This window comes from Astyanax mexicanus, chromosome 24, assembly GCF_023375975.1.
Source record: "Astyanax mexicanus isolate ESR-SI-001 chromosome 24, AstMex3_surface, whole genome shotgun sequence".
In the NCBI taxonomy this organism is placed as follows: domain Eukaryota; kingdom Metazoa; phylum Chordata; class Actinopteri; order Characiformes; family Acestrorhamphidae; genus Astyanax; species Astyanax mexicanus.
The window spans coordinates 26,320,921-26,348,778 of NC_064431.1; the positions used below are offsets into that span (position 1 = coordinate 26,320,921).

Here is a 27,858-nt window from a genome sequence, read left to right on the forward strand (position 1 = left end):
AAACACATTAACAGGACAAGAAATTCAAGTAATTAACTTTTGATGAGGCACAGCTGTTAACTGAAAGCTGAAAACTGAGATTCACATACTACAGATGTTTAGGTTCCTAATATAGACAATGGGTGGAAGCATTATCTGTGTTTGGTCTGTGTTATCAGTTCACACGGTTGGTATAGAGATTAGACTCAGTCCCAAACATGCAGTAGACCTGCACTTCCAGAGGCTTAGGTCTTGAGGTAGTGTGTAAACACTGATAAAAATTCTAAACAATGTCTCTAGAAAGTAGCTAAAAAGTAAAGCTAAAAATAAAGCTAAAGAAGTCTGTTCTAAAGTTGCTGCTTTTGTAAAGTTACAAAAACCAAAGCGTTTACATACAGTATATCCATTTATCAGGCCTACAGTATTTTTGCCCATTCACACTGAAAGTGTTTTAGCCTAGAATTAGCCAAGCTTTTTGAATAAGGCACAGTACAGGTCAGCCAATCAGAACAGAGCTTAGGTTTTAGGCTCCATCGACACACATATTTAAATATTTTTTTTTAAATCTGAGTGTTTTTCTGTGATTGGGCTTCTTACCCACATACAAATATGGTTTAAGCTTTATTTAAAAAATATCCATATTTGGACAGAACTCTTTTCAAAAAAAGGAATGGGAAGAAAATAATCGGATAATGGTGGACAGAGCCTGGATACATAAAACAACAACAAGGAAAAAAGCATAATACAATTTGATTGGCCCTCAGGCAAAAAGCCGACAATCAAGCAAGCACAATATCCATTCAATCAATCAATTAATCAATCAATCAATGGCATCCGCAATGAGTGATTGTTCATTCACTCAGGCCCATTTCCAACAGCAGCTATTTTCAGATCTGCTTAATCTTCCCAACACTTGCTTAGACTCTAAGCTCATTAGGTTATCAGAGCTGGAATTAGCAACAGGAATGCTTAAACCAGGCCATTAGGAGGAACTAATATGCTTATTGGCTTTCTATGGAAGTTTAAAAACAGAATTACACATGAAACAGTCGGTGTGCTGCACCATGAATGATGGAAATTAAAGGGCTAATATCAATTATCTGAATTAAAATGCAATTCTCCTCCACAAATCTCCTCCACCTTTAGTCCACACATGGAAACCAAGGCAATTCTGATGATGTGGGGACGGCTCATAACTGGCGTGCTAATATCATGGTAGCCATGTTGGACGAAGCCAGTAGCAATGTGGGACAAGGCGATATGTTGGAAGAAGCCAGTAGTGATTTGGGACAAAGCCTTTAGTTGGAGTGCTAACACTGTGGTAGTGATGTTGGACGAAGTTGGTTGCCTGGCAGACTGGAAGCAAGGCAGCTTGTATTTCCTTGGGAATGAGGCACAATATACAGTGGCTCAGCCAATCAGTACAGAGCTCCCTGTAGGGAGCTATAGGGGTGAAGTCGCAATAAATTATGACTGGAGAAAAAAAAAAAAACATCATAGGTGGAATTTTGAGATTGTAAGGGGTGATTTGGGACAATTTTAGGCACAACACAGGGCAACCAATAGGAACAGAGAGGTGAGATAATGGTAAAAATGATAAAAATGACTTCCTTGGACCCAAAGAATTGCAGGAATGCAGCAAATAGCTGCTTTAAAGTTGGAACCAGATGAGGTAATGCAGTTTTGGCATGCTCTGAGATAAAAGCAGCCTGGACTTGTTTAGTGGCCACCAGCAATGGCTTGCAACAAGAAACAAAAGCCATGCAACCAGTGAATAAATTACTAATTAGAAGCACCTATAAATCAAGTGTAAAATGAGACGGATCCATTGCATCCAGGCCAGGCGGCTCTGTGCGACCTACTCGTGTGGAATAGCAACCACGCGAGGGAGCGGCGCGAGTCTCTTATCGACCGACAGATCTCCATTACCGCGAGAGTGCGAGCCAAAACCTCTACGCAAACACAACGCTATCAATTACCCCAGCCAGGCCCCAGCGCCTCCGGCCCGGCCAGAGAAGCACGCCTGCCACAGCCGCAGGCCTGGCCATGCGTCCAACCGAAAACCACAGCCTTTAAAATCGTACGCCTCGCTGCCTGCCTGCCTTTTCAGTGCTGTAATGCTGGTGATGTGCCCAAATCACTGAGCATCACTGTAATTACTGACATTAATGGAGATGTGGTGCCATTTGGAACGTACTCGCTATGATGACGTAACTTTACTTTACTTAAAATTTTTTACTCTTAGTTTTCTTGTTTGTCAAAAATATCCATTGAGTTGAACCCTTAAAATCATTGGTAATTGAGCTCAAATACTAAAGAAAATCAACGGCAACTGCTTATATACTTATATACTAAGATATTTAGCCTGTGGCTCTTCCCCCTTCTCAATTTGTTGACTGTTTTTTTTTTTTTTTTTTTTTTTTTGCATCTGCAGATGTTCCAATGCTGGGAAGTTTCAGACTATACAGTAGCTGCATTCACAACCCTGGGCTACAATGAAGGTAGGTAGAAACTCGAAATCTGCAGGCATATCTTGTCTGTACATGAAGAGTCCTTCACTTTGAGAAACATAGACTACTTCAGCTGCAGTCTAGCCTAAATAATGTGCAGAGCCATTGCTAGGACTAGAACTATTAATTTCCTGACAATTTGTGAGCAGCACTTAGACTGTACGACTACCCAAGAGCTGTGGAATCTGTGAAATCACACTACATTAAAAACATTTCTGAGCCTCTGAGCAAATCTACACTTCATTATAAATGTTTTTCATCCTTAACTCAACGTGTGCTGTTGACCAAACTGAGATTTAAACTATGTTTGCTTTATTATTAGAAGATCATAGCATGAAATTTAGATTGAAGCGTCTATTTGTGCAAGTATAGGTATTGTTACCTATGAAGTTTGGAAAAAGTCCAAACAATTGAGTCTACAACATGATCTGCTCTCTTTACACGTAGGCTTATGATCCTAACTTTGTACTAGTGAGCAGGGTAAAATTCTGGTAAAATCTGGTACATACAGCAAGGTTTACTCAAATATTTATATTTCAATGTAGTGTCATTTCACAGACTTCATAGCTCTTGGGTGGCCCTACAGTCTAACTGCAGCTAAAGAAGTGTGAGTAGATGATTTAGTTGTGTTGACACATACAGTTACTCTGCACAATGTTCGGTAAAAGTTTTGGGAAAGTTCTGGGTCTCCTTCTTTGTTTAAAAAGCTCTACGAAAGGCATAGAATGCACCAGACAGGGTGGTAAATCGTGACAGAGTGATCAAACAGGCGACAATTTCTGGTTCGCTTCAGAAAAGGAATGAAGGGAGGAAATCGCTATTTAAAAGCGGATATCGGTTTGATATCTTCGCTAGCCGATCTCCACCCACGCATTTTCGAACACGGCGATGACTATCAGAGGCAGGGGGCAGCTGACTCCCAGGCCAACAGCTGATTAACTGAGGGCCACTTGTGTTCCTGCTTTGGTGCAGGGCCCCGGACCAGATAACCAAATTCCTTTCCGGGACAAGAGGTAAGAGCGGGGGAGGGACGGAGGTGGAGGGTGACGCTCATATCCTACAATTTTCTGTTGTCCTCAAACATACAATTGACCTGTTACAAAATATTGCTCTTTTTAGAAACAAAACAGTCATGATCTGTTGCATATGGTACTTTTCCAGCCTCTCTTTATCCCTCTGAGTGATCCCTATTACTATGCAAATTACCTTCAATCTTTCGATTGGTTGGTCTAAGCTATAAGTGCATGCATGCAATGGTAATGTGAACGTAAAGCTGAAGCTCCACCACTGGAAACTGATTAGGAAGACACACTGCATGCATGAGAAAGTGGTGAACTGATATGTATGGCCAATATGTAAATGACCTCTTGTTTTGATTGGCTGACCTGTTTATATTAACCAATTCAGGCTGAAACCTGATTCGTTATAACCCACAACATACAATGACCGGAAGGAGTAGAGTACATGCTGTTTGGTGATTGTTGGGTCTTGGTCATCAAAAAAATAAAGTAAAATGAATGGGAATGAATAAGGGGAACAAAGGATGGCACCTGCCCTGAATTAGAACATGCAGTTTGCTAGCCATTGGACAAAGGGGGAGATTGGGATTGTGTAATGAATAGGAATGCATGGGAGTAATGAGAGATAAAAAGATAAAAACAACAAATAAACAACTATAATTGGCAATTACAACACTATTTTGGACACTACTGTTTAACCACAATGTGCTGCGAGTTCCTACTGATCATTAAATCCAACTACACTCCATTACAGGAAGGAGCTTAGGGGTTTTTGGAGGATTTGGGACCTTTTTTCCTCCTTTTGAGAGAAGAATTGAAATCAGAATGGGGAAAAGATACTTTAAACTGTTTTCCCGCCCGGGGTTATCCGACCTTTTCAAAGGACTTTTCCAAATATCCAGTGCTTTATGTCGGAGCGCAGCCGCTGGGCTCGGTAACACACACAAAAACTCTCATTTCCACTCCACATTACCAGTTAAGTGGATTCACTCAGCGCAGCCTGGAGGACCAAACTGCGTTTTAAGTGGCGGGAAGAGTGAACCATAGTGTGTGTGCTCGAAATTCTGTATATTGAATACAAGTAACTACTTCTCCACTGATATACAGAGAGAGAAAAGAGAGAGAGAGAGAGAGAGAGAGAGAGGTTATGTCATAGTTTACATGTCTATTGACTGAGACATGGACTGATGTTGAGTTGAGTTGAAAGTGATTACCTCATTGCATATATGTTTACTAACCAAGGAACAGACAGATGTATGATTAACAATTATTTTAATTTGAAAGAACATGAAAGATAGAGATATAGGGAGAAAAAAGAGAGGTTACTTAATTGAATATATGTCCATTAACTGAGGAATAAACTGATGTTGAGTTGAGTTAAAAGTGATAGGGAAATTGAAAGAGAACGAGAGAGGGAGAGAGAGAGGGAGAGATAGAGAGGGAGGGAGGGATTACCTCAGTGCTTACATGTCTACTAACTGAGTAATAGATTGATGTATGATTCACAGTTGAGTTGAGTTGAGTTAATTTAAGTTGAAAAAGCACGAAAGATAAAGATAGATGGAGAGAAAGAGAGAGGTTGCCTCATAGTTTACATGTCTAGTAATAGACTGATGCTGAGCTGAGTTGAGTTGAAAGTGCTAAAGAGAGTGTGAGAATGAGAAAGTACGAGAGAAAGTTACCTCATGTATCCGCATGTATGTCTATTAACTGAGGAATAAACTAATGTTCAGTTGAGTTCAAGTGCGAAAGAGAAAGAGATAATGTGAGAAAAAGTTACCTCACTGCATATATGTCTATTGATTGAGGAATAGACAGACGTTGAGTTGTGATATGAAGTGATATGAAGTTACCTCATTGCATGTGTCTGTAACTGAGGACTAGACGGATGTTGAGTAAAAATGGGAAAGAGAAAAAGAGAATGTATGAGAAAAAAAGAGAGAAAGTTACCTCATTGCATGTATGTCTATTAACTGAGTAATGATTATGATTATGAATGAGTATGATTAACAGTTGAGTTGAGTTAATTTAAGTCGAAAGAGCACGGAATATAGAAATAGAGGCAGAGAAAGCGAGAGGTTACCTCATTGCTTACATGTCTATTAACTGAGTAAGAAACTGAGGTGTATGACTAACAGTTGAGTTGCGTTGAGTTGAAAGCTTGCACAAGAGAGAGAGACAGAGAGAGACAGAGAGAGAGAGAGAGAGAGAGAGAGAGAGAGTGAGAGAGTGGGCTGTGTAATTCATTAGACTGCACAGAGGCGCTCTTTGCTGTGGACTGGCCCCAAGCTCAGTGATGACCTTGTGGAGAGGCTCTTGAGGGACGTGGCTATTTCTGCCCTTCCATGTCCCACTTATACAAGAGTCCTCCACTGTTCCACTGCGCCCAAGCGCTGCTTAGCTACGTCCATCACTCATATAAATTTAACCCATAGACATCTAAAATCATACAATGTTAAAATGTACTACTGTAAATATATAAACATACATTTATATGTATACATTTAGTGACATAGAGAAATTTAAATGCATTTATTGAATATTTTACGTTGATACTTGATGTTTTAAGAGTGTGTGATGAAAACTGAACCACTGAGCAAATTTACCACAATGTTATTTTGGCTCAATCTGATTGTTCTTTATGGATGGCTTGTTTAGGGCAAAATATTGGAGTTTTTGAGATAAGCAACACCACAGCGACCACCTGAAATAGCAAAGCAACCACTTATTAACACAGTTGGTACCATCTTTTGACATCACAGCAACCACCTAGTGACACCATTTAGCAACAGTCTGGGATACTATAGTAACCATCTACCAAAACTATACTGACCACCTTGAAATAGCAATGCAACCACTTAGTAACATCATAGGTACCACTTAGTGACACCACAGCAACCACCTAGTGACACCATATAGCAACAGTCTGGGATACTATAGCAACCATCTATCAACTCTATAGTGACCACCTCAAAATAGCAAAGCAACCACTTAGTAACACTGTAAGTACCACCTAGTGACACCACAGCAACCACCTAGTGACACCATATAGCAACAGTCTGGGATACTATAGCAACCATCTATCAACTCTATAGTGACCACCTCAAAATAGCAAAGCAACCACTGTCTCACAAATGTCTATCTGTCTCACAAATGTCTATTGTCTTTTTGTTGTATTGTACATATAGTGTCTCCCACTCATTTAGATTTAGATTATATATTTATTTCTTTTTATTTCTATTTATATATCTATTTCACCCCCACCACTACTGCACCTTGTTCTGTCTCATGTATGTCTGTGTCCCTGCTGCTGTATTGTACACATAGTGTCTCCCCCTTTTCTTTATTTTTCTTTATTATCCATTATCTGTACTTGCTGTAAAATTGGGAAGGAGAGTAACGTAATTTCAATTCTATGTATGTCCTGTACATATGCAGTATTGACAATAAAACTACTTGACTTGACTTGACTAGTAACACTGTAAGTACCACCTAGTGACACCACAGCAACCACCTAGTGACACCATATAGCAACAGTCTGGGATACTATAGCAACCATCTATCAACTCTATAGTGACCACCTCAAAATAGCAAAGCAACCACTTAGTAACACTGTAAGTACCACCTAGTGACACCACAGCAACCACCTAGTGACACCATACAGCAATAGACTGAGATACTATAACAACCATCTACCAACACTATAGTGACCACCATGCGTAACCACAGTGACCACTTGGATTTGCATATCAATATCAAGTTGCACTTAAGTGAAAATCGTCCACTTGGGATACCATAACGATCATCTAGCAACACCACAGCAACCACCTGCAATACAAAAGAATAAAAAGCTGCACTTTTCTAGTTGTGAATGTACCACATTTTTGGACTATAAGGCGCACTTAAAATCCTTTTTTCTTTTTTTTTCTTTTTCAAAATTCAACAGTACGCCTTATAATCTGATGCACCTTATGTATGAATTCTACCAGTCAGGTATTAAGGACCAGTAAAGCCACTCCGCTGAAGTACAGCGTTATATGGATAAGTTTCTCCAGCACGGTTGGGTGCACCAGCATTAGCATTAGCGCTCAGAGGCAAGTATACGTTTTTGTCGTGTTAAAACAAGCTACGCTGGACGAACCACTAGCTGATAGCGCCCTGGGTTACCGGAACACTAAGGGTTCCTCAGTCTAGCACTATCGGGCAGCATTTGCGTCCTGCTAGTGTTGCGGCTTGCGGCTAATGCTAATGCTGCTGCACCCAGCCTTAGTGCTGGAGAAACTTTACTGAAACTCAGCCTTAGACAAAATATTGAACATCTAAACTTACTGTAAATAAACGAAAAAAAACACAAAGTTAGCAACTGTCAATTTTAAAGTTCGGGGGAAAAAAAAGTACCAACTGCACTCGAAAAGTTTTCAACGAAACGCGTGAAGTCTGAGTCAGAGCAGCTTTTCAGCACCGGACTATTATATTTGACATTTGATGAAGAGCATGGGGTTATTTTAAGTGAGAACAATAAAGTGCCTCTAAAAATAGAGCGCTCAGTGCATCAGCAATGATGATTCATCTATTCAAAGCTCTTTTTTTTTTTCTTCTTTTCTGCCTCTATCTGTCTCTGGCTCTTCTCTCATCTTGACTTATATAAGGATCACACGTAGGCCTGCATTCATAAAGCATCTTACAACATGACTCTACTGCTGAATCGAACAGCGCTCCCACTGACTGAGACCGAGGAGTGAGCAGGAATGGAAACTGACCTGAGATCAGAACTCCTACTCTGAACAATGCAGAACAATGTGAGGGGGCTGAATCCACAGAGCGCCGCTTTCATACGTCTCCTACGTCAGCCGTCCACCAGCTAACTAAGCTAAATTCCGCTAACTGAGCCTCCATTCATAGCTCTGCTGCGAAGGCTCGTCGAGCGGCGGCCGTGGGAGTCAATACATTTCCTGTGTCACTACTAATTGGACTCATAGCGAGCGAGGTTCCTTCCTCGGAGACGTGCAGCCTTCATCTTTCTTTTTTTGGGGCCTAGAGGAAAAGGCATGTGCTGAACTTATTGACAGAATTTGCTACTAAATATAATAATGATCAATAGAGCTCGACAGAGTCTACAGACTCAGCAGTCTATGGTAATTTTAGTAGGGCTGTCGATCGATTACAAAACAATGACCAATTAATAGCATCATTTGCTGTGATTACTTACTATTTATAGCATTTTCACTATTATTTTTTCAACAATATTCAAATATGTTTATTTAATTGTATCAACTTTGTATTAACTTTGAGCACACGTTGTCATTCGTGAACTACAGCTCTGAAAAAAAAAATTAAGAGACCACTTTAGTTTCTGAATATTTTTTTCTGATTTCGCTACTTATAGGTATATGCTTAAGTAAAATTAATATTGTTTTATTCTATAAGCTATGGACAACGTTTCTTCCAAGTTCCAAATAAAAATACCGTCATTCAGAGCATTTATTTGCAGAAATTGAGAAATGGCTGAAATAAAGATACAGAGCTTTCAGATCTCAAATAATGTAAAGAAAACAAGTTCCTATTCATAAAGTTTTAAGAATTCAGAAATGAATATTTGGTGGAATAACCCTGGTTTTAATCACAGTTTAACAGAGGTTTTCAAATTGGTAAAAGCAAGGAAAAACATCATCATTAAGTGGTCTATTATTTTTTCCAGAGCTGTATATATTGAAAGCTGCAGAGTCAGTGATGGGACCAAAATGGGTTCATCAACAGGGGGAAACCATAAGATGGGATGTAACAATGGGGCTCATTTGCGATTTGCAGCCCAACTGGGTCCCAGTAAAAACCATATGTACTGTACAAAGCAATTCACTGTCAATACCCACCTGTAACCAACCTGGAAGCCACCTGATACTAGGTGTGCAGGAAAAAATCGATTCGAGCTCGAATCGCATATCTAACATTGAGCGATTCAGAATCGATTCTCATTTTCCAAAAATCTTTTTTTTTTTTTTTTTTTTTTTGTGGGTGCAGCTACTGTACCACGGAGCCTTTTAACTGTACCGCGGAGCTCAGCTACTGTACTGTGGAGCTCAACTACTGTCCTGCGGAACTCTTTAACTGTCCTGCGGAGCACTTTAACTGTTAAAGAGCTCCGCAGGACAGTGGATGAACTCCGCGAGACAGTTAAAAAGCTCCGCGAGACAGTAGATGAACTTCGCGAGACAGTTAAAAAGCTCCGTGAGACAGTTTAAAAGCTCAGCAAGACAGTAGGTGAGTGTCGCGAGACAGCAGCAACAGGACAGGGAATGTTTTTGCACTTACTGCCTCTCCCTATTAGGCTACAGAGGGGCATGAAGTGTCGTGTTATGGTGTTTGTTGTCGCACCGCTAAAGTATGGAGAATGAAGAAAAAGAAATCAAACCGATTTGAAAGAATCAGAAAAAAAAGATGTGAACCATGTGAACCCCAAGAGAAAGTGTTGACTGGGAATGCTATATTCAGATACTTAAACAAAAGCAGGATAATCTCTTTTTATTACCGTTAATTTCAGAAGATGTGAAAATAAATGAATGGAGTTGTTTCACTTAAATACAACAAATGGACAAAAATGTTTTTGTCAAACAGTTGACTTTTTGCCAAACAAACATCTAAGCCCAGTGTAGAACCAGATATTGCTAGCAAAAGGAGCTAGTGCTTACTTTGATGACGGTTCTTTTTAAGGCACATTCATGCGAAATATCCTGGGCAGTGCTCTAACTGCTGCAGGCCAACGGTCTAATGGTTTAAAAGCAGCAATCCAAACTGGAAGTTAAATAAACTGCTGCACAAGTATGCCCTGTTTAAATATTTAGTTTGGGGAGTCTGCTTTAACCTCAGAGCGTTCCCTCACACAGAGCCTGGACTGAGATAGGACTGACCAGCACTGTGTGTGTAGTGTGTGTGGACCAATCCATCTATACGGGTGGAATGGTTGGTCTTCAATTGGTGCCTTCAGCTCTTTGTGTGGACCAAGTCTGTCTTCCGGATGATGGAAAGCATCAAAATCTTGACATTTTGAGGACCTTGAACTAACTGGTCAACTGAACTAAGGGGGTTTCTATGGGTGCACAGGTTTTTTTTGTGCTGTGCACAACCATTAACACATTTAGTCTGGTTTGTTCTGGATTCACACTGCATTTTAGTGAGCAGCTCAAATCCTGTTTTTTTTGAGATGCGGTAAAACTAACATAGTAATACATAAGGTTTACTGTATGTCTGTATATAAAAATGAGTTAATCTACAGTTACAGTAGATACAGAAATCACGAGCGTAAGGCTTTGCAACTATACTGCTGCAAAAAGTGCTTGAATGCAAAGGGAAGTCCAATTTTGGAACCAGTTATTTTTCTGTTGCTGTTGTTTAAAGAGGTGATGATAATTTGCCTCTTTCTGAAACTTTCTGTAATTGGTCTGAACCATCTAAAAAATACTGCAAACAAATACTGCAAACAAACTGGACCATGGTTCAGTTGAATAGGACTGGGACCATGTCTTTTGAGCAGACCAAACTTTAGTTCTTTGGTCCACACTTGCTTTTTTTGGTTTGGACCTAATTAAAAGTCCTAAAGATTGGACCAAACAAGGTCAATAAAAGTCAATAAAACTGAAAATGTGCAAAGGTGGGTTAGCTTAGCGACAATTAATCACAAACAGTCGAACAGAAGCTCCTCTACAGGAAGTGGAAGTTTCTTACAAAGACAGAAGCGAGAACCAAAGAAAAAGAAAGGAAGAGAAAAAGAGAGTTAACTGAAACACCATGTTCGTTCAGCTAGCTTGTCGCTACTCTGGTAAATGTATCATCATTCAGGGGTTCTGACCCCAGCCCACAATGAACTACACACGCTTCCTGTTCGAAGACGCCCCCAGCCAGGACACACTTCCATCCGGCCATTTACAGGCAGCAATATTACCTTTGGAGCGGCCTCCACATACTTCACTGATTTACGACCGCCAGCACTGGAAAATCGAGCAACGAAAGTGGCTACTGGCCTCGAGAATGACTGGACAACCAATTCAGAACCATGAACAGGAGTATAAAATACAATCGAGCACAAATCCTGAATACCATTGCCTGCAAAAATGAACAGGGACGAGCATCCCAGAGACTAGTTCAGCACAACTGACGGGACCATTAGAGAGTAGTTTTCTGGACCATAGTGTTCTCTGCCTTGTCACTTAACCGCAATAAGAATGTGGGTTGAAAAACGCTAGTGGCCCTTCCAAATTGACTTTTATTATTAAAATATTTTATGCATCTTCTTGGTCAGGATTATGGTGGGACCAGAGACCACCCAGAATCATTGGGCGCAAGCAGGAACACTTCCTGGACAGTGGAAGTGGAAGGAACCCCTGAATTTCAGGAAAATCCCATGAGTACCTGGAAGAAACCTACCTGGACAAATTTGCTTTTAATATGGAAACATTCCATTTCATTCCACTTTGTCAGGATTGCAGTAAGTCCAGAGCCCACCCAGAATCATTGGGCACAATGCAGGAATACTACCCTGAACAAGGTACCAGTCCATCCCAGTATCTTCCACCCACCCGCTCACTAAGGATTTATTTGACTACAAACACAATAGAACCCACCCAAAATGACACATAACCACAGTACAGCAGCACCACACGGGATTCCACAACCCCAGACTCATGGAGTTGTGCACCACACACTACCTAAACCTGAGCATCACCCCAGGAATTGTCTTGATAAGCCTGATGGTCGGTTCTTCTGAAGGTTCTGAATTGCATTTGAATTGAACCCATCTTGTACAAGGGTCAAAACGCCATCAAACACTTAACCGAATGAACAGAGCTTATCTGCGTTCCCTCGACACACTTCCACTTCCCAATTAAACGACTGCCCACGATAACCATCAGCAAACATGCCTTTCACCACAGCGTTGTCAGAAAAGCACCGTTTTAATTAAAAGGCTTCTAGATGGAAAGAATAAAGAAAATGAGATACTGCCTTTTAGCCCGAAGGACATCAGGCTGCTGGAAAGCACTGAAGCCGCAGGGCAGGTACGCAAAGATCACGGATTTGGGATAACATCAAATGCAAGGGAGGGAGGAAAGTGGGAAATAAAATGAATACAAAAGATTAAAGTTCAATCCGAATTTTTTTCCGCAGCCCAGAACAAAAGGCAGCAGTCACTTGATAAATGGCCACAAGTTGAAACAGAAAGGATTACCTCCTGAGACAGAGGAGGAGTAGGTCAGCAGGGGGGAGAAAGAGGATGGAAGAGACAGATTCATCCATCAAGGGCATCTCATCTCCTGGAGAAATGAAATTTACTTCAGAAACAATATTCCTTAGCGCTGCTGCTTCGGTGAGCTGTGCAGAGTCGATGCAAGAGCGACAAAAGCTCTCAGGTTATGAATAACTGCCGGTGGAAGCGCTGACATTTCTAAACACTTAGACTCAGGCTGACCTTCCTAAATCAGGAGATGGATAGGAGTGTCTTGCAGGATATTGACGCATTAGCGAGACTTATGACACAAATGTTGCGCAAATGATCTGGACGAAGGATCAGTGGTTGTCGGTAACACTTACGGGGGTCGTTTTTTTTAATAGACACCATTGTTTTAGTATCAAAAGCATGTAGGCAGTAGGCTAGATTTTTAAAGTGGTCCAGCAGATTTACTGCCACAGTAAGGCTAAATAGACCTACTTAAAAAGCCTAAAATTGGGATAAGGTGCAGCACATCAACGGCGGATGTCTAGACAATTGGAAGGAAGGTTTCTGGAGGAGCCAAAAAGGTTTTATTTAAACCTTACATGACATTTAGTTTGATTAGCTCTTGATTAATCAAGTGAGTGGTGGTATCACCATGGCCAGATACAAACAGATGGAAAGAAGGACGGATGCAGTTGAGTCTTGGAAAGTATTTTTAAAAAATCTAAGAAAATGGAAATCAGCCATCCTAGAAAGCAGGCAACCTTGTTCAATAAAAGTATGTCAACTAAATAGGAACTGTTACCTCAGGGGACAGCTTGAGATTGCATAAACCTGTTTAGGTTGTGATTAGGTTGTTATCTTGTGATTAAACACAAGTAGGCTCGTGGTAAGGCGACATGAATTATTAGGGTTCAAATAAAACCTGATAGCGGTTTCCAGATAGTTGGGATATTCCTTTTCTTAGCTTATTTCTTTAGCTTTCTTGGTACCAAAGTAAATGTAATTACATTACCTTTTAGAAATGCTGTTTAAAAAAGGGCATTTGAAGATCAAAGCACCTGTGCTGCCATAGTCATACATTATCCATTTGGATCAAAGCCATTATTGTATACTGTAGTCGCAGTCGCTGCCATTGTTCTATTCTAGGTCCTGGAAAGTGTGTCACCTGCTGTACCATTTACGTTCTAGAAACTGGAGGTACCTTGCCTCAGGGTTGACAAGGGCAACTTGCATTTGGTCCCTCGCCCTCACTCAAGTACTGGTGCTACTGGATCCTGCAGCAGCCTTAGTTGTGACCTTTGGTTCAGACGCAGCTGGTCCTGGGGGTCCCGTAGCAGCGATGTTGTTACATGGAGGTCATACAAGCTGTGCGTCTGAATCTGAACACATGCTTTGGCAATGAGTATACACCTGAAAGCAGGTGATCAGCTATAGCACTAGTTCTACTTGACTAGGGGTGTACGTAACAGTATGCGTATTCTTTACGAACCAGGGGTTCACAATATGGGGGTCATGGTTTGGATTGCGCAATGAAAAAGAGAATATGCAATGAATGTAATGCACAACCAAAGTTTACAGGCGAGTTGCATAAGGCCATTGCTAAGGCTACCACCACACTGAGAACTTTTTAATTGTAGCCTTTAAGCCCTATGTGATTTAAGCTCAATTTTAAGCCCGATCTGGTCAGATGCATCTAAAATTTCACAATCGGGCTTAATTTTAGCTTCACTGTGCATCGTTTGTCATGCAGTGTGGGAGCGGGCAGCGATGCCCGATTAAATGCCCAACTTCTTTGTTTTTTTTGGTTTTAGTATGGGTGAATGAGCTACTGAGCTCTGAATTTCCCCTTCTGAAGTCTCCATTGCTCCACCAGCCGCTTAAATTCAGTAAAACTGAGCCGGATCCTCTTTTAGAGGCTGTACATGTGATGTAAGTACAGAAAAGACGTGTGACGTGGCCAGAAGTAGGGGTGGGCGATATGGCTCTAAAATAATATCACGATATTTCAGGGTATTTTTGCGATAACGATATACTTGGCAATAAAGGAAAACTAAAATAATTAATTTGTTTCAGGAATATAGTATAATAGTATAACTGAATAATCATAATGTGGCAAAATAAATAATATAGCATAAAATAATATAAAGCAGCAAATAATATTGCAGAATATTTAGTGCATGCATATAAACTGCAACTAAAACAATTATACAATAAATTCACCTAAAGCTTCACAGTAAATAATAGACTACTTTTAAGACAGAACAGCCCTATTATCACAATATGGATTTTTAATATCATGATATTTCTGTGTCTCGATATATTGTATACGATATAATATTGCCCACCCCTAGCCAGAAGAAGAACTCTCGCGAAAAGCAACTCGTCACCCCAGTTTTTAGAATGAATATATTAGGCTAAGCAGGAATGGTCGTTTTTCAGCACACTGCTACCATTAAACACAATATTTTGTCCCTTTTCTACTTAGAAATGCTTCTGCTTTCAGTTTAGAAACAAAATAATATGGACTGCCACTTTAATACTGAATAGGTAATATGTCGATCCAGCCCTTGACAGATGCCACTGTAGATAATAAATACAGTAAGATATTATCATGGGATTCAAAATGTTTTCCAAGATGAAATAGTAGTTAGCGATAGCAACTAATGCTGGTGTTGGTACAGTACATCACTACACAGGACACAACATAGTAGACAGAGAGAGAGGTTGAGTCTGGTAAGCCTTCAAATGGCTACTTCATGCCAGCTGAAAGAAATCTGGCCTTATCCTTAATAGAGGGTTACACACTCAGCAAAGCTCCTGTGGTTTTGTCTAGTAGTGACGCACACAGACACACACAAACATCTTTACTCTTCTCAGAACAGCCTAAACTGTAGTCTGGCCTATTTTAGAGGCCTGGACTCAAAGATCCTCACTCCATTGTCTCCTTTGTTTGTTCTGCACTCAGTCAAACCTGGAGGAAACCTGGCACTTTACTGAGATGGGTAAACAGGCCAACTGAGCACAGACTGAAGTGCAGAACTCAATACATACTCAACTTCACTGAAAAAAAAAACCTTCAGAACATCTTAAACTGTAGGATCTTCCCAACACACAATCTTCAGCTTCTTGTTCAGACATGGAGGTACAAGATCTGTATCTTCATTGACAAATGCTCCAGGCCCCAGGGTATAGCCAATTTAAAAAAAAACTTTAACTTTAAAAAAGCAGAATTATGTAAGAATTGAAATATTTTGCTCCACAGCACCCCCAAAGGTTGTGGAGGGTAATGCACTTTCACTCCACAGCAGTAAATACAAAACGCACTTTGAAATGCACCTCATGGACAGCTGTACACATGCATTTGTTGACAAGCTGACAAAAGTTCTGCCAAAAGGTCTTAAAAAGCTCCATAAAGTTCCATATAGTGAAGTAAAGTAGCAGCTCCTGTTGTCAATAGTGCGGTTCTATACATGGATGACATTCAAAAACTGCTGTTTCTTCCTGTTTCTGTTTATCTGCACAGTTCCAAAAAAATAAGGTGTGCTGCATTTCTCATACTCTACATTATTTCAAACTAAAATATATGCAGAATACAGTTTATTCATATATATATATATATAGTATCTAACAAAATGTACTGTTCTCTAAAAAAAAAAAACGCTAGCTGATATCGCCCTAAATTACTGGCATTTACTAGCGCTAACCGCAGCTAGCAATATCAGTTAGCTGCTAATGCTAACGCTGCTGCAACCAGCCTTAGTGTAAATCTGGAAATCTAAGCTTACTGTGAATAAACTGAAGCGCTTTACTCACCCAAATAAACAGTTATCAGAAGAAAGAATTACAGTTTTGTTTACTAGGCTTAGCTTTACTTAACATAGCTTTACTTCACTTAACATAGTTACCCCCCCTCCACCACCCAGCGGCAATACCCCTGTTCCTTACTAGTGTCGCATAATGCGCCTTATGTGCAAAAATAGACCAGAAAATAGACATTCATTGTTTTGGGTAAAATTCCCTTATACTGTCCTGGACACAGCATATTCAACATGTAACCCCATGGCAAAGAACTCTCTGAGGATGTGAGAAATACTAGAATTGTTGTCTTTTTACAAAGATGACATTGGTTATAAGAAGATTGTGAGGATGCAACTGATGTATCTTTCGCAGCCCATGGTTATTCACAGTTTCCTGCAAACATACCAGTTCTACCTCCAATGCAATTTATCCTTTGGAAAGCAGCTATCGTTGGTGTCTCTGTTGGATTGGTCACTCCATAACTAGCTTGCTAGGTTAGTCAGCAGGGCAGACTTGAACAAGATCACACATTTTGCTATTTTAAAGTTTTTTTTACATTCATTTCAAGATGTCTAAAAATTGTGGTCTTTAGTATGAGGAAAAATGTTTCGTTGATCCAGTATAACACTGAGACAAACAACAGTTAGAAACGTTTTAAAATAGACATTTTTACGCTAATAACAGTCTTTGCAATGTCATATGTTACTTTACAACACGTGTAATGCCCTGCTAAATGCAGTTCAGCTTAGAGTCTCTGTAAAATACAAAATCCGCCGGAGATCCTATGTAAACACAGAGATGGGTAGTCCAGGTCTAGAAAGTAAAAATTTAATTGTTTTTCTGAATATTTTCTTTTACTAGCTACTGCAGACAATGGAGGTTAAGGAAGAGTTTCATGTGCAGCATCATATACAACTCAGAGAAAAAGTAGATTTTAGCAGAAGGAGACTTCATTTTTTCCCTTTTATAAATGATGTACGTCCTTTACCATAAGCCATAAGCTCAGCTGTCCACACTGTCAACACAAGCCTGTCCAAGGAACACCAGCTCCAGTCTGAGATTAAAATCAGATTTATATCAAAGCAGGTGGAATCACATGCCTGATCTTGAAGCAGTTTTTGTCTTTCATGCTGCAGTGAATACAATTAATATAGATTAAGCAGCAGGTCTAGGATCAGCAGGGTGAGACTTTTGATGCATATGGTCTCCTGACCCACATATGGGGAACAGAAGACCCGCTCTGGCTCCCAGCGGGCCAAGCTGGAAACACTCCAGCCGTCCAACATGCTGGTGTGCACTGCCAGTGATTATATATGGAGATTATTCGGAGGAGTCCCAGAGAGTGAGGAGACGCCTTCTCTCTCTTTCTCTTTCTCTCTGAAACTTACACACAGTGGCTGTTTGAAGGACAGGGGCAAAAACCATAAAAGGGCACCTTGTACAAGATCTCAAACTTATAAGGTATAAACTAAATACAGTATTACTGACTTTAAAAGAGAATTACAGTTTTGTTTACTTTGCTTAGCTTTACAGGTCTCCAGGTCACCAACCCAGTGCTAAGACCTGCTGAATTAGAAGGAAAACATGGCGACACCCCTGTTCCTTACTAGTGTTGCATAATGCACCTTATGTATTAAAATAGACCAGAAAATAGATGTTTATTGATAGTGCGCCTTATAATCTAGTGCGCAAAACACAGTAATAAACCACATGAACGACATAAGCCACGACACAACACACACACACACACACACAGCACCCAGACACACACACTCCCACACACAAACAGTGTGTGAGGATTCAGCGGTACACCTGCCTCTGTGAGCTATTTTCTGTCTCTGCTAATTGCTGGGTGAATGTTGCTGAAATCTGAAATAACACACATTTGCTTCCACGGCTGCTGGCGAGCAGGACTGGCCTGTAATTCCGCAGTGACGAATCCGCGCAGTTATTTTACCCCCTGCTGTGTGGGTGTGGGACGGACGGAAATAGCCGGAGTGATGCTTCCGCTACAGACACTCACACGTTCACACGCATATAAACAATGAATCAACACTGAATATTAATCTGTTGCTCAAAAATATTGTTGCAAAATGTTGCATTTCTGAGACAAAAGAACAGTCTTTTTATTTATCATTTGTATCGCTCTCTTTATCATTTTCCTTTTTTAATTAGTTTTCTAAACACCACAGCAACCATATGGTAGACCAATGCAACCACCTAGATACTACATAGCAATAGAAAATCCACTATACTAGATGGATGGTTGAATAGATAGACAGACAGACAGATAGATCTATTACGTTCATAAAAGTTGAAAAGAGGTTAATCACACATATTTATATCCCACCAGTTATACCAAAGCAACCATGTAGTAGCACCATAGCAACCACCACCACCATTGCAACTTCTACAACCATCACTTTTAAACACTATAACATCCACCTAGCAACATCATAGCAACCACTACACAACACCACAGCAACCACAATAGAACCATATAGCAACACATAAGACGTCTCTTAGCAAAAGCCTAGCAAGTATCTAACAATAGCCTGAAAGAGGAAACTTCTCTAGATAAGTAGGGAGTTGAGGAGACTTAAGCTGCTTTTATAAGCTGCTAAATATAAATCAATATTAAAATATTAATGAAATACTCAAGTAAACCAGCAATGTACTGCTTAAGCTAAATCACACACGTTTATATTTACTAACCTGTTATAAACATTGAATGTGTTATAATGAACCCTATTTATAAACACACTACATCATTAAAACAGTTAACCGCGGCATTTTGTATAATGAGTTCTGAGGTTTCTTATCTGATGGAGGAATCTTGAGCTGGAGAAAGTGACCGCCAGCTAAACAGATCCCCCTCTTCCAATGACTTCAATCTAAACAATAATGAACGGAGACGCCGTTTGTCGTAAAGGCAATCTCGACTCAGGCTGGCAGTCTCCCAGCGGCCGCTGTTAACTCCCGATTAAAACGCTGAGCGTGTTCCGCCTGTGGGCGAGAACAGTGTAATCGCTGTACATTAGCATTAGCAGCTCGCGCTGCCAGCCGTACCAGCGACTACATCACTGCTCTGGGGGCCATGCAAATCGGAACAGCAGAAATAATTATCCATCTCATTAAAGCGACCTGGATGTGAACTAGGCCCAGAACAACAGCCATGAAAAATGAAACACGGTGATAGCGATACCTTTCCCTGCTACATGCCAGCAGTACAGTTTGAGTTATAGAGTGAGTAATAAAACTGAGAGCTGAGAATAAGGTGCTGTAATTTAAACGGTTTATATGGATCCAAATGTATCCAGTGCAACAGATAAAAGGGTCAGTTCGCTAAAAAAAATTTTTAGTACTTGCTTTTTTTGGAAAAATTTAGTAGGTCACTTTGAGTTGTGTATGCTGCACGTGAAACTGTGCTTCTAGCCCCATAACCTGCTTTAGCTATAATAAAAAAAAAATATATATATATATATATATATACATACATATACGTATATATATATATATATATATATATATATATATATATATATATATATATATATATATACACACACACACAGAAAAACGAGTGAATCAGGAAAATCACCCGGACTGATGTCAACCCGTAAATGACATCATTTACGGCTTATCATTTATCATTTATGGCTTCGCCAACCTTGGCTTGTGACCTCCCACTGCAGAACCATAAGACACCATAACAGTGCTGTTAGCCAATCAGAGGAGAGATGTTTGCATGTCATGATTATTTTATGAGCAAGAGCCGAAATCCTGTCGTTCTCTTCCCTGCCAATTCTACTTTAAAAATGAATTAAAATCGGAAAGAAAATGTCTCACAGGGCATTAATTCCACCAATTAAGAGACCACCAAAAAAATTATGAAAAAATTTATTACAACCTATTTTTTTGGATGTTTTTGGAGCGATTTTATACATTTTGGCAACGTTGCTGCAATGACACTTCAATGTGCATCAATGTTTATATTTTTTGGTTTGGGAATGTTACTTTTAACGTTCAACTAGATGAGAACATTATGTGAGAAAATTTCTAATAAGATCATTATTATGTTACACAATTTCAGAACACTATTTATTGGAAACTTTTCAAAAATGTTCTTATAACTTTCACTAGCTGACTAACCCAGAGAGAAGCTTTTTTTTTCAGAATGCTTAAAAAATTGTCAAAAATGTGCATAATAATTGAATTGAAACATATAAATAATATAAAATAATAATAATAATAATAATAATAATATTAAAATCATTTAATTCATTGGCCCTTTTCATATTAGCTAAATAATATATGCTTAAAATGCATTTTACATGAAATTGGCTAATGAATATATTTTTATGATTCAACATGGCAGAGCTCAGATGACAGAGAAGGTAAAAATAACATCACCCCTCCCACCGCACCTTGTAAAACTAATCCCCTCCACATAGGGCCTTATATTATTGATTATTTAACACCGTGACACAGTTTGAGGAAAAGAGTGTGAAGATTTGGGTGTGCTAGTAGCCCCCATTTATTTAGTGGCTACATTAGCCTTGTAGCTTTAATGCACAACAAACCTCAAACGTTTGCTTGAATTAGTGATTACAGTAAACCGGAGGTAAAACTGAGGTAAACCTGAGATAAACCTGAGGTAAAACCGAGGGGAAAATGTTTTTAACTCAGTTTTACCTCAGTTTTACCTCAGTTTTACCTCACTTTTACCACAGTTTTACCACAGTTTTACTGTTTACTGCTTTTTTTTCTGAAGTACGTCTTTAAACGTGAGTTCAAAGTGAGAATGCTAGCATAAAACTGAGGATTAGCATTTAGATAGCCAGTAAATAAGGCACAGGGTTAGCATGTCAGCGTGTGGTGGGGGTTAGCATGCCAGTGTGGCAGTGAGACGGTTGGCTGGAGGAATGTGTGTGTGCCAGCGTGTTGCAGAAATGAGTAGCAGAGTCCAGCTGCATGGCACTCGGCGTCTAGCACCAGCCTGAGGACACACTTAAAGGTCAGGAGTGCAGCCGCCAGCATGAATGTGGGTGTGCATACGTGTGTGTGTGTGTGAGAGAGTGTGTTTTCCTCAGAGAGGACTGGAGAAGGTCAGTGAGAGGTGCAATATGTCTACAAAGTGCTTCTCCTGTTCTGGCTGCTGGTTCAATAATAAACTGCTGGAAATAAGTGTAGGTCTGCTTTTGCTGCCTCGACGTAGCTTTAGCGCTATGAGTTAGCAACGACTATTAACCTCAGCGGAAACCTGTTGTATCCTGTTTGTTGGAGTAACTGGATATAATTTTCAGCTAAAACTTTCTACTAGCTTTTAGATAATTGCTGTGAGGATTTTATTGTATTTTGAGATGTTAGGTTACATTCACACAGCAGGTTAAAGTGACCAAATCTAATTTTCTCAAATTTTATCAAAACTATATTTTTTTGTCTAACAATACTTAAAATAGTACAAAAATTGTACAATAAAAGTTTGCTTAGTGAACAAAACTTAAAAAGTAAAAAAAAATACAAATAAATAATTTGCATGTTACCTCAAAGTCAAATTTTAATCTGACTGAGGTAAATTGAGCCAACAAATATTTTTATTTCGGTAAAATAACTGAACGATGTGTTGGAATAAGAAATGAGAGGCAAAATTGTCTGCCATACTGTCTAATGTTCAAAATGCGGTGTTGTCCAAAACTAGTCCTAATCTTAGTCTGGGGAAGTGGCTCAATTGGTTGTAACAGGTTGAGATTTTCTCAAATAAATAAAGCAAATGTAATTTGATAGATTGTTTCCAATGACTGTATAATGGCGTGATTTCATTCCCTTCTGTTCTACAGAAATTAGACCAAAATGGTCCGCCATGTTTTTTTTTTATGTTGCTTAAAATGCTGTATAGTACAAAACTAGGGCTAATCCTGGTCTGGGAAAACAATCTAATAGGTATAACAGTATTTAAGTATTATTAATATCAAAGCAAAAGTAATTTGTTATTTGAGAACATTGTTCTAATGAGATGTTGACAAATCTTGCTAATATGTTAAGTGGAGGGTGGTCTTCTCCGTGTGTGTGTGTGTCTCCATGTGTGTCTGTATGTATACATGCATGTGTGGGTGTGTATTTCTGTCTTAAGCTACAGAAGTGGTTTGGAGGCTGTGATGTGGTTTAGTCAAAAGCTACAGTAATTAAACAGACCCGTGGATCCTCCGCCCCCTGCACAGCCCAACGCCACTAAATCTCACTTCAGCAGTCAATATACGGCCCCAGGGGACCCCCAACCGGCCCTCAGACCATCTTCTGACCCTCCCTGAAAAAAAATACCCATATCTAAAATTGATTGCTTATTGATCTGATCAGATTTGCATTTAGCTGGAAGAGTGTGTGCCAGGTCCACTGGGGCACTACTCAAATAAATATGAGCCTGAACATCAGAGATAGTTAGTTGTAGAATGTTGAATGTGGTGGCGGCTGAATGCAATCAAATCCTCATAGCAATGCTTCAAAATCTAGTAGAAAGCCATTTTTAGACAGTAAATATAATTTGAGACCCAAAAAATGTAGTCATCATTTCTTTGGTAACCTTAGTTCTTTCCCTATTAATTTAAGCTAGCTTGCCGCTAATGTTAGTTCTCTCCCCGATAACGTTAGCTAGCCTGCTGCTAATGTTAGCTAGCTCTCTGGTAACGTTATCTAGCTCACCACTATTATTAGCTAGCTCTCTGGTAACATTAGCTAGCTCTCTGCTAATGTTAGCAAGGTCTCTGGTAATGTTATGTAGCTCACCGCTAATATTAGCCAGCTCTCTGGTAACGTTAGCTACCTCTCCACTAACCTTAGTTCTCTCCACAATAACGTTAGCTATCTTTCCGCTAATGTTAGCTTGCTCTCTAGTAACGTTAGCTAGCTCTCTGGTAATGTTATCTAGCTCACCACTAATATTAGCCAGCTCTCTGGTAATGTTAGCTACCTCTCTGCTAACCTTAGTTCTCTCCACAATAACGTTAGCTATCTTGCCGCTAATGTTAGCTAGCTCTCCGCTTGCATTAGTTATCTCTCCGGTAACGTTAGCTAGCTCTCCATTAACCTTTGTTCTCTCTCCGGTAACGATAGGTAGCTCGTCGCTAATGTTAGCTAGCGCTCCGCTAAGCTTAGTTCTCTTGCCAGTAACTGTAAATACTGTACTGTAAATATTTTCCTTGTTTAAAGTGATGATTAACACTATACTATCATAGTTTTTCATAAAAAGCATAATAAAGATCGCTAGTAGTTTCTCTTAGTAGCTAGTCAGCTAACTTTCCCATTCCACCTTAAAAGGTGCAACAGACAACAGGAGCTGCAGCATTTAAGGCGGAACGGAAAAAAATAAAATAAAATAAAAGGTAATCAAAGCTAATTTCACCTCCTCTTCACAGAGGAATCAAGAAATAGACAATAATCAATAATTTCTGCACCAATTTCCCTCCTTTCTGAAGACGTACAATAAAGCCCTAAAGCTAACCAGTTAACCAGCAGCAGATAGGTTACTGAATTTTAGAGCTCCTGATGACGTATCAGGTGCTTCAAGGTTTGTCCCGATTTTTAGGGTGAAGATTTCACCCCTTCCCCTTATAACTCTGTACGAACAGGAGGGGTTAAACTCGAAAAAAAAAAGGGGTAGGGGTAGGTGGTGGGGCCAAGGGGTGAAGTGGGATTAGGCTCTTGTTTGTTTCAGTAGTTAGCTTGCTAACTTTCCCGTTCCACCTTAAATGGTGCAACAGACGGCAGAAGCTGCAGCATTTAAGGTGGAACGAAAAAATAAAATAAAATAAATGCTAATCAAAGCTAATTTTAGCTCCCCTTTACAGAGCAATCAAGAAATGGACAATAATAATACATTTCTGCACCACTTTCCTTCCTTTTTGAAGAGATACGATGCCCAGCAGCAGCTAGGTTACTGAACTTTAGCGCTCCTAATAATGCATCGGGTGTTTGAAGGTTTGTCCCAATTCTTAGAGTGGAAAATTTCACCTCTCCCCTTTATTACTCTGTTCCAAGAGGAAGGGATTCAGTCAAAAAGAAGGGGTAAGGGTAAGGGAAAGTGGTAGGGCGTCAAGGGGTTTAATGGGATTGGACCAAACTCTTCTTTAATACCCTTGTTGGTGGAGGATGCAATAAATAAACAGATGTCCCAATACTTTCGCCTATATAGCGTTAGTCACTAAACTAACAGTAATCCCATTTAAATTGCGTTTCTCCATATTAAAACCACAGATGTGTTTGTGTTTAGTGTTTATAAAGAAACCTAACAGTACGGGTCTCAAAGCTCCAGATGTATCCTGTATGTACTCCCTACATCCCTAACCAAATGAACTGAAGTAAATGAATGCATGCAGTCAGTTCACTGCAGTCTCGCATAATGGAAAAAACACACGCTAATAACACACGCTAACAGCCTGTTTAACAACATCGCTGTGCGTTTGGGAGGAACACCAACAACACATGAACACAACCATCTGCTGGTTTTACACGTTCTCCAGTGAACAGTAGAGAAACAGTGTTTGAATGAGCTGGCCGAATCTTCAGCACTATTAAGACTGTAGTAGTTCTAAAAAGAAAGGTTTAGTAAGTGACTTGATTCATACTGGAAAAAAAATCCCAAAAAATCATGATATCACATCACCACATCATACAACTGAAAAAAAAAAATAAATAAATACACATGTTGCAGATTTAAACTGGATCATAGTCACTTTACAATTACAACTGTACAATTACATATAAGTGCATATGAAAATTCATACTGGATTCTAACCAATCCACATTTATCACTGTCAACCTATACAACACTGCACCCACTGCAGATTCATACTTAATTTTAAATCAATGAATGGTTATCGCTGTCAAACTATAAAAAAACTACACCCACTGTAGATTCATACTGGATTCATATGAATCCACAGTTATCACTCTCAAACTATAAAACACTACAGTCACTGTAGATTCATACTGGATTCAAATCAATCCATGGTTATCACTGTCAAACTATAAATAAATAAAACCACACACAGTGTAGGTTCATACTGGATTCTAATTAATTTATGGTTATCACTGTCAAAGTATAAAACACTACACCCACTGTAAATTCATACTGGGTTCAAATCAAATCAATTCACAGTTATCACTGTCAAACTATAAAACACTACAGCCACTGTAGATTCATACTGGACAAAAATCAATCCACGATTATCACTGTCAAACTATAAAACCCTACAGTCACTGTAGATTCATACTGGATTCAAATCAATCCATGGTTTTCACTGTCAAACTATAAATAAATACAACACACACAGTGTAGATTCATACTGGATTTGAATTAATTTATGTTTATCACTATCAAAGTATAAAACACTACACCCACTGTAGATTCATACTGGATTCAGATCAATCTACGGATATCACTGTCAAATTATAAAACATTAAACCGACTGTAGATTCATACTGGATTCAAATCAATTCTCAGTTATCACTGCCAAACTCTAAAAAAACTCAATCCACTGTAGATTCATACTGGATTAAATCAATCCATAATTATTATTGTCAGACTAAGAAACTACACACTTTCTACAAGACTCATACTGGATTAAAATGACTCCAGAATTATTGCTGTGAGAATTTAAAAACTACACATTTTAAGATTTATACTGGAAATAAAACCAATCTTTCATTATTTACAGATTATAAAACTTGCACTTTCAACAAGACTCATACTGGATTAAACTTCTAGAATTATTGCTATCAGAATGTACAAACTACACATTTTAAGATTCATAATGGATTTAAATAATCCCAGAATTATTACTGTCAGACTATAAAACCACAGAATTATAAAGACTCATACTGGATTAAAACAATCCCAGAATTATTACTGTCAGACTATAAAACCACAGAATTATAAAGACTCATACTGGATTAAAACAATTCCAGAATTATTACTGTCAGACTATGAAAGCACACATTTTAAGACTCATACTGGATTAAAATCAGTCTGGAATTATTGTTATCAGACAGTAAAAGTCAAACCTACCTGACCCTAATCACTGTCAGCTTGTCAGATTCATACTGGATTAAAGTCATTTCACACTTGCTATCAAACAGTAAAACTGTTCACACTCCAGATTTGTATAAGCTTTTAACAATTTTACACTTATTGCAGTAAGCTGCAGATTTACACTGACTCATACTGCACACTCCACAGATTCATACTGGATTCATATTAGCTAATAGTGTGGAGGCAGCAGCTGACCTGCAGCGACATGAAAAACAGCAAGGAGTTCATGACAAGGCTGTTCACACTCATACATCACTTTACCTCACCTCACTCACTTACACACACACACACACACACACACTGCAAGGCACTATTTTAGACCCCAGCTGAGGAATGCAACACATCTAAGCCAGCTGCCTTGGCAAATTTTGGAGATCCTGTGTCGACCCACAAACGTGCACACACACACACACACACACACACACACACACACCTGTTTTTATAAAGGAAGTGGGGTCATCTAAGTAGCAATAACAATGTGTGATATTTACATGTCTCAAATGTAATATATACACCTTAGTACATGTTTATGTATGTTCAAAAGTTGGTGGACTCCCATTCTAATGAATTCTAATGCATTCTGCTATTTTAAATGCAACAATTACTGACACAGATGTGTAAATGCACACACACACACACAGCTTGTCTCGTCCCTATAGAGAAGTTCTGCGAGTAGAATAGAATAAGACAAGAGGTAGACATCAGTCAGCAAAAATAGACATATCTTCAAATAAGGGGTTAAAAAAGGAATTACGTTATCAGATGTTTTGGTTTACATATATAAATTATATCACACACACACCTACACACACCCACACGCACTACTGCTTGAACAGAACTAGGCCGGGTTCAGCTCTACTTTGGGACAGTTCTGAGAGATTTGTCCCAAAGAGAGGAAGATCCAAAGAGAGACATCCTGTCAGATTCAGCAGATTCATCATCAAATATGAAGATGACTTCAGCACACATCCCTCTCAGCTCTCAGACCAAGCAGAAGCTTCCACATATATTAAAAAAGCTGAAGATATTTTATGGATGTTGGAGAAGACCACCGTGACAGCAGTGGTTTACAAGTATATGGTGTATGATTGCGCAGCCAAATAAACATAAGCATAATCAATCAAATGCAAGAAATGAAAGCTTGCAAAAGTTTTACTAGGAGACTTCGTGCTATGCTATTTCATATTTCAACCAATCATCTGCTTCCACTTCTTTTGTTTCACTTAGTTTTCCTCTCCTTCCTCCCCTCCATCTTGTAAC

At 39.3% G+C, this 27,858-nt stretch overlaps 2 protein-coding genes across 8 annotated transcripts in view; one reads left to right on the forward strand and one right to left on the reverse strand.

The window, feature by feature from the left end:
* The window catches only part of LOC103029679 (solute carrier family 2, facilitated glucose transporter member 9-like), a 1,095,244-nt gene that overhangs the window by 83,835 nt on the left and 983,551 nt on the right, over nucleotides 1-27,858 (forward strand). The window lies entirely within an intron of this gene.
* The window catches only part of prickle2b (prickle homolog 2b), a 155,980-nt gene that overhangs the window by 49,796 nt on the left and 78,326 nt on the right, over nucleotides 1-27,858 (reverse strand). The gene's annotated exons all lie outside the window — the stretch shown is intronic.